This window comes from Talpa occidentalis, unplaced genomic scaffold (assembly GCF_014898055.3).
Source record: "Talpa occidentalis isolate TD23 unplaced genomic scaffold, MPIMG_talOcc4v2.1 talOcc4.9, whole genome shotgun sequence".
NCBI lineage: Eukaryota > Metazoa > Chordata > Mammalia > Eulipotyphla > Talpidae > Talpa > Talpa occidentalis.
Window position 1 is genome coordinate 50,931,135 of NW_023605305.1, and position 8,544 is coordinate 50,939,678.

Below are 8,544 nucleotides of genomic sequence, written 5' to 3' on the forward strand. Positions count from 1 at the left end.
TCCTTAATGCCATTTTCCAGATGACTTTGCAAAACATCCATTGCTATAGTCGGTGGAATGTGTATCTCTGATCCTTTGTTATAGGACTTGTTTTAGTCAATAGGATATTAATAGATATGAGATAAGCAAAGGCTTTAAATATAAATGGCTCCTCATGCCTTCCTTACCTGCCATTAAACATGCCACTTAGTGGTGGTCTGGAAAAACTAGGAAACACATAGAAAACACCTGAAATCAACCTGTACCTCGAATCAAGTACAGCTTGCTCAAAGCATGAAGCAGAGCTGCTCTTGCTGATCCATAAATCAATATACAAGAAAAATTGATATTTTGTTGTAAGCACTAGTATATTTTTTACATAGCATCAGTTGAGAAAATAGAACCTGACTGGTTCACCCTTCTTTTGATCTTCTATTTGTTTCTATGACAGTATATTCTGCTTCTCTGTATAGTTCTGACAAGTCCTTCTTAAAATACTTTACTGGCCTCTCTCCACATCTCCTAAACACAATGTTACCTCTGAACTCCATTCTCAGTCTTTGTTTGTTCTTATTCAGTAATTTCTCCCTGGCCAGTCTTTTTTTGTTACTATTATTTCAGTATCACTTGTATCTTGATTAATAGCTCCAGAATTTAAACAGGAAGTTCTGTATTATCCAACCTCAAATTCAGTGATATAGAAATTGAACTCATTATTCTCTCTTTCAAATGTGCTACTCTGCATCAACTGTCTTTACTCTTTAAGGTTGCTACCTACATTGTCACTTCAATTAAAAGAAAAAAAGGAAGGAATAAAAGAAAGTCGCTTTAGACTTCTATTTTCTTAAAATCCCACAGCTAATTGGTTTCCTCTCAAACTTTTTGAAATATATCCTCGTGACTCATTTTATGAAACATTTTTTGACTGCTCCTAATTGCTAAATAATTGGTTATTCTAAACTGTGTGTTACCACTTCACATTAAAGCTTGCATTTAATTTTTTTCTCATTTCTTTCTCTTAACTCATTTGTATCAGGACTTTGCTGTCTTCATGATTGGCGTTATAGTGACCAACATAGTGCTAACAAGTATCCAGAAAATATTTGTTGAGTGCATTGTGTCAGAAAGTATCAGAGGCTGAATCAATAATATGACCATTTTCAAAACTGGCAGTATGACCAAGGACAAATTACTTCATGTTTATTTTCAGTTTCCAATGTCTATCAATTGAGAATGTGCTCTATTATTTATCTTCAGCAAAGAGATATTGAAGGATTAGCAAATAAAGTCTTTTAAAACAAAAATGAAGTGCTGGAGAAATGATAATGAATTTTATTAGATTATGAACTTGGCTCATTTTGTTATTAGTATTCTGCCTGTCTATTGAAATCACATTGCCAAATGATGACCTAATTATCTCCCATTTGCCAGATGGTTAATTGTGGCAAGCAAAGAACATTTGCAGTTATTGTAAATATTGTCTTTTGATAGTAAAACATTTTCTAGAATTACTAATTTATCTTTTAAAATGATCATTTTCACCTTGCAACTTTGGAAACCTGAGTATTACCAACTTTAATAAGTTATTTTAAAAATACGGAGAAAGGCTGATGATTCAAAATGGTCTATGCTCTTATATAGTAAGCAGTGCAATGTAATTTAGAATAGTTTGGTTTTCTTTACAATGTTAGGTCAGATTTTGTTTCAAGAGGTAGGATAATATAATATGAGCTCATCAAACATTTTCCAACTGTATCTCCTAGTCTTTACTCCTAATAGCCTCAGGGTGTGACATGAGGCAGTGTATGTCCAAATTCCAATAAACACTTCTATCAGCCTTGTGAAAAAAAGACTATGTGGCTCAGGTACCATTTCATCATTTTAGTATATGGAGTTTTATCTTACTCTTTAGGGCCAAGGCAGCTCTTTTTCGTTACTGAAATGTCAGTCCTTAGCAAGACTTTTAAAGCACTATAAATTATGTTACATCCTAGCCAGACACTGTCTGGTATAATTCAAAGCGAAATCATTCAAAATAATCAAATACGTTTAGTAGGACACCTAATATAGTTTTGATATTCGTCATAGCTAATTCTATTCCTTTCATAAATTAGAAAATTTTCCCAAAAATGGTTTTGTTGCTTTGCTTTGTTCATTCCTTTAGATTTCTGGTCTGCCTATTGGGCAATACAGATGTAATCCAGAAGTTTTCTGATTTGTCATTATCCATTTGCTTCCTTCTGATATCTGATATAGTCAGGAAATGTTAGCACTCAAGTCAAATACAGAAATAAAGGTAGATCTTAGTCTTTAAAATATCAACAAAATTTGTTTTAAAGAAACTAGTTTTCTATCAAACTGTTGCTAAAAAGAGAGTTAATAAATATAGAGCAAACAAAAGACAACAAATTTTATGTAGATCACATGAACTCATATTGCACATTATGTAATTTTACTTTCAGAAACGTTTGACTATACTTCATATTGTTATTTATTTGTTGGTTTCAGGCAAATGTATAGTAGCCCACCTCCCTTTGTCTGCAATTTTGCCTTCTGTGGTTTTAGCTACCTTGAGCCAAGTATGATTCAAAAATATTGGTACAAAAGATATTTTCAGAGAGAAAAGAAAGAGACCACATTCATGTAAGTTACATTGCACTTTACTGTTGTTATTTTTTAATTTTATTCTTAGTTACTATTAACCTCTTACTGTGTCTAATTTATAAATTAACTTGAGCATAGGTATGTATTTGTAAGAAAAAAACATAGTTTATGTTGGGTTCTGTACTATCATTATAGTCCCTGGTTTTAGGCATCCACTGGGTTCTTGAGATGTCCCCCCTCAGAACAAAGGGGACTGCTGCACTGGTACACATGTCATAGCTTATAAGTACTAATGCTCCATAACATTCATTTCTTATCCCTACCATAGTTCAATAAATTAAAAAAGTAAAATGTATTTATTATGTTGTATTCATTAAGGTCCAACATTGATCTTATCTGTACCTAATCACAGTGATTGTTACAATCACCTTAATTGTAAAATGAATTGCTTAGTCACATCTTTAATAATGAATAGAATTGGCCTCCATAACCACTTTTCTATTGTTATCAATCAGCTATTTGCATAGTCATCAGGGAAACCATATCATTATTCACTGTGAGACAGAGTAACAAACATCAAATTTAATTGCCCTACTAGGAACTGGAGTCATAATCTTTACATAACACTTAATGTTTTCATTACTTATCAATTCACTTATAATTATGCTATGTTCACAAAAGTTAAGCAGCTAGTAAACAGTAGATCTTTTATTGCTCTTTATGCAAAGATAAACAAATAGATGCAAAATGTGTTAGAGTGAATATATTAACTAAAATGATTATATAGAATGTCAGTTGTTCCACTTTAGCTTTACTAATATTGCTAAAACAGATTGTCAGATGTGCTTACCTTTTATGGGTAAATGTTTTACATCCTTTTATTGACTTTAATTTTTTTTTATGTTTCTTTCCTGAGACTTTTTCAGTGTTTGTGACTGCCACCCACCAACTCCTTTTTTTCTAAGGAAGTTATTCTGAGAGACAGGATGACTATAATATATAGTATCATTCATGTATTTATTCATTTCTTACACTGCTCTTTTTAACTGTACTAAACTCTGGGACTATAGGAGATGATAAAGACTAAATGTTATGTCATCCCAATGCCTTGGGTCTTGCAAAGATACACAGCTAAATTCTGGATTAAAGTATATATACTGCTTCTGAAAGATCTCTATTTAAGAGAGAATGGGGATCAGGGAAAATAGCCTAAATTCTTGGTCTTTATATCAATTTTTTTTAATTTCAAAAAGAATGCAAAGCTTTCATTTTATTCCAGTAGATTTCAGATCCCTTTTACACACTAAACCCTTCTTGCAAAAGACAATAGGTAATACATATAAACTGCATGAAAATACGCACCCCCAATCTATTCAGTGATGTTTCTACTAGAGAGGGAGGATTCTTAAGATTATCTTGAGTTTTCTCTATCTATATTTGTTATATATAAATATATCTACACAAATGCTTCTATAAGTTAGGCTACATTTATCTCATAGCTTTGTTTACCCATGTGGGATAACTGAATACATCCACAGATATGCACCTTGATTGAGAATCACAGTAGTTTCAGTCTTATTAGAAGTATAATATATTTAAGGACAGGATACTTGAGACACAAAGGAGAGATATAGTCATCAGAAGCAGAAGGAGTAAATGAGGACATATCCATATGGTTTCCCACGAAAATTATTGATAAATCATTATACTTATTGGTCACTTTGGGTACTATAAAATGTGACTGAAAGAACATATAGATCCTGTTCTCATGAAGATTATAATCTACCAGTGTTTGGCAAGGAATTTTCTAAAGTTGATCAAAAATATCAAGTCATTCATTTAAGAAGCCTTATGAACCCCAGGAAATAATAAAAATAAATTTCACATTATTAAAGCATAGTAAGTCTAAAGTTGAAAACAAAAAAAAAAAAAAAGAAAAAGAAAAATCTGAAACAGCCAGAGGAAAAAAAGACATTTTCCAGAGAAATAACAGATTGAAAATTGATTTAGTAATAGGGGCCTCCCTGGTGGTGCAAGGAGTTAAGAAGCAACGTATGAAGTTATCCACAGCCACAGCAGCATGAGTTCAATCCCTGGCCAGGGAGCCTCCCTCATTGCACAGCAGACCTCTCCTGACTCGCTCACTGATCTCCTCAGCAGTGTTTTTCAGTAGATCTGCCTGTTCTGTTCCCCACTCTGTCTCTGGTGAATCCTCTCACTCCCGACACCTCTGGCCTACACCCCAATTCTTGTATGCATAAATAAATCTTTTAAAAAATTGATTTAGTAATAGTAACAATGGAATATGGAAGACAAAGATAATATATATATAAAATAAAGTTTTGAAGTACAATAGCTCCTAACCAAAGTTCTAAACCTAATAAAAAATATTCTATATGAATAAGGATGGAAAATAGACATTTCAGAAGAACAAAAACTGAGAAGATGTATGTAGTGTCAGAAAGGCCACAGAGCAGATTTTCTATGATTTGAGCAGACGGCAGGTAAAGGAGAGTCCTGGAGCCATTGGTGGTTTTCTCAGGCTTTTATTGAGCTTTTATGTGTAGTGCGGCAACTGGGTACACAACAGGCAGGGGTGCTGGGGTCCAGGAGGCCATGAGGCCTCCAAGCCCCCTCAAGTCTTTACTGTGTCTCTCTGGCTTTCTTTCTTTCTTTCTTTTTTTAATTTATTTTTTTATTTTTATATTCCCCGTACAATTGCAACCCCCTGATTTTGACCCCAATCCCTCCTTTCCCCCGCCCCCCCCCCAAAGTGTGTCTTTGGTTCATAGTTGTTTGTTGATTTTGATTTTTTTCTTTCTTATAGTTATTCTTTTTCCTGGTCCCTTATTTAGGTTTTCTAGTTTCCTGCTATGAGTGAGAACATCCGATATTTTTCTTTTTCTTTCTGGCTTATTTCGCTGAACATGATCCCTTCTAGCGCCATCCATGTTGCTGCAAATTGCATGTGTTTATCTTTTTTTGAATGCTCATAACATTCCATTGTGTATATGTACCACATCTTCTTGATCCAGTCATCTATTTTTGGGGCATTTGGGTTGTTTTCAAAACTTAGCTATTGTAAATAGTGCTGCTATAAACACAGGGGTGCAGGTGCTCTTTTGAATTCATGTTTCTGTGTCCTTTGGGTAAATACCTAGGAGTAGAATTGCTGCATCATATGGAAGCTCTATCTTTAGCAGGCTGAGGAATCTCCACACAGCTTTCCATAGTGGTTGGACCAGTTTGCACTCCCACCAGCAGTGCAGGAGAGTTCCTTTCTCTCCACATCCTCATCTCTGGCATTCTTTCTCCCCTTCTTTCTCTTTCTCTCTCCTGCCTCTGCTTCTTTTGGCAAATATATCAATACTGCAGCCATGGCCCACAGAAGTAAATAACACAACTGAACATAACAATGTAAGAAAATGCAGGTGCCCCATCAGGAAGGGCAAGCCTAATGATGGGAGGGTAGAAAAGCCTGAAAATCACACACCCTTCAACGTATTACTAGCAAATTTATATTTAAGGAAATAATATAAAATATGCTTCACACAGGTAATCAGTCCAGATATATATGTTAGTCACCTCTGGCTGCCACAACAATCACCATAGACAAAATGCTTCTTAAACAATTTTCTCTTAAACAAAAGAAATGTATTTCTCAATGTTTTGGAGGCTGGAAGACCAAGATCAAGGTGGTAGATTATTTGGTTCCTGGTGAAATTTCTTGAGCTGGGCCATGTAGGTGGTATCGCCTGCCTTTGTGCTCTCCTCTCTTCTCCTCAGTGTGTTCCTATGGGAAGTGGGCAAGATTGCTGGTGTCCCTCCTTTAGTGACATTTCTTCTATCATGAGGCCCTCCCCTATGACTTCATCTCAACACAAATGTCATAATGGGGACCAGGGATCAATAGTTGAATTTGGGGTAGACACAACCATACTGCCTACAGGAAGATGGGCAATTAGAAATGTAGGCAACAATGAAGCATTAGGAAAATTTAGATATCTTGCTATTGACCATATCAATCAATAACAGAAATAACTTGAATGTTCTAAATTATATGTGGAACTAAAATAAATGATTCTAATAATATAAAAGCCTGATAAGATGTAGAATTCAAATGTTCAAAGGTCTTTGCATTGTCTGGAAAAAAGATAAAAATGCCAATTAGCCTTATGCTTTGATAAATCAAAATTTATGTTCTATTCTTCAGTGTAATTACTAAGAAAAAACTAAAGGAATGTATGATTTCCAAGAAATAGAAGAAATAATGCAATAATAAGTAATAATAATTCAAGGTAAAAAATAAGAAAAAAAGAATATAGAACAGGTAAGGCAAGTAGAAAACAATTCATTTAATTATATCTTAAATATTTATTTATTTATTTATTTATTTATTTATTTATTTATTTTAAAGATTTATTTATTTATGCATATAAGAGCTGGGGTACGGGTCAGAGTGGGGGGGCATGAGAGCCTTCACCAGAGACAGAGTGGGGAACAGAACAAGCAGACTGACTGAAGTACACTGCTGAGGGGAACAGCAGGTGAGTCAGGAGAGGTCTGCTCTGCCATGTGTGTTGCTCCCTGGCTGGCCTGGGATCGAACTTGTGCTGCAAAGGCTGTGAATTGCCTCATCGTGCTGTGCTCAATCCCCTGCACCACCAGGGAGGCCCTGTATCTTAAATATTTAAACACATATTTTAGTAACTAAGTTAAATGTAAACTTATTAACTCCACTTAAAACACAAATATTGACAGAGCTCCCCACCAAAAGAAAAAACCCAAAGTAATCATATGCTATTTTTTTTTATTTTTAATATAGCTCTTCTTTTTTTTTATTTAAATAATAAATTTTATTGTTATATTCCCCATACAATGGCAGCACCCCCCATTCTGACCCCAATCCCTCTCCTCCCGACCCTGCCCCCCTAAAAGTGTCTCTGGTTCATAGTTTTTTGTTGATTTTGATTTTCACTTTCTTATAGTTATTCATTTTCCTGGTCCCTTATTTAAGTTTTCTAGATTCCTGCTATGAGTGAGACCATCCGGTATTTTTCTTTTTCTTTTTGGCTTATTTCGCTGAGCATGATCCCTTCCAGCACCATCCATGTTGCTGCAAATTGCATGTGTTTATCTTTTTTGAATGCTGAGTAATATTCCATGGTATATATGTACCACATCTTCTTGATCCAGTCATCTATTTTTGGGCATTTGGGTTGTTTCCAAAGCTTAGCTATGGTAAACAGTGCTGCTATAAACATAGGAGTGCAGGTGCTCTTTGGAATTGATGTTTCTGTGTCCTTTGGGTAAATACCTAGGAGTGGAATTGCTGGATCATATGGAAGCTCTATGTTTAGTAGGTCCAGAAATCTCCACACAGCTCTCCACAGTGGTTGGATCAGTTTGCACTCCCACCAACAGTGCAGAAGAGTTCCTTTTTCTCCACACCCTCGCCAACATTTGTTGTTGCTAGTTTTTTTTAATATGTGCCATTCTCACTGGTATAAGATGGTATCTCATGGTAGTTTTGATTTGCATTTCCCTGATGACAAGTGATGTTAACATTTTTTCATATGCCTGTTGGCCATTTGCATTTCCTCTTCAGAGAAGTTTCTTTTTAGCTCTTCTGCCCATTTTTTGACTGGATTATTTTCTTTGTTGTTGTTGAGTCTCATCAGCTCTTTGCAGATTTTTGTGATCAGACCTTTATCATTAGTGTTGGGTGCAAAAATGTTCTCCCAGTTGGTGGGGTTTCTCTTTGTTTTTGTTATTGTCTCTTTTGCTGTGCAGAAGCTCTTTAATTTGATGTAGTCCCAGCTGTTTATCTTTGCCTTCACTATCACTGCTTTGGGTGATGTGTTTGTAAAGATGTCTTTGATGTGCAAATCACGTAGTGTTTCGCCTATATTTCCTTCTATATATTTTATGGTTTCAGGTCTTATGTCTAGTTCTTTAATC

At 34.9% G+C, this 8,544-nt stretch overlaps 1 long non-coding RNA gene across 1 annotated transcript in view; it reads left to right on the top strand.

The window, feature by feature from the left end:
- LOC119236351 (uncharacterized) overlaps positions 1–2,610 on the top strand; it is a 93,313-nt gene extending 90,703 nt beyond the window's left edge. Inside the window, exon 12 of the long non-coding RNA XR_005123035.2 lies at positions 2,488–2,610. This is a non-coding gene — a long non-coding RNA (uncharacterized LOC119236351). The remainder of the gene's footprint in view (positions 1–2,487) is intronic.
- Positions 2,611–8,544: the final 5,934 nt, after the last annotated feature.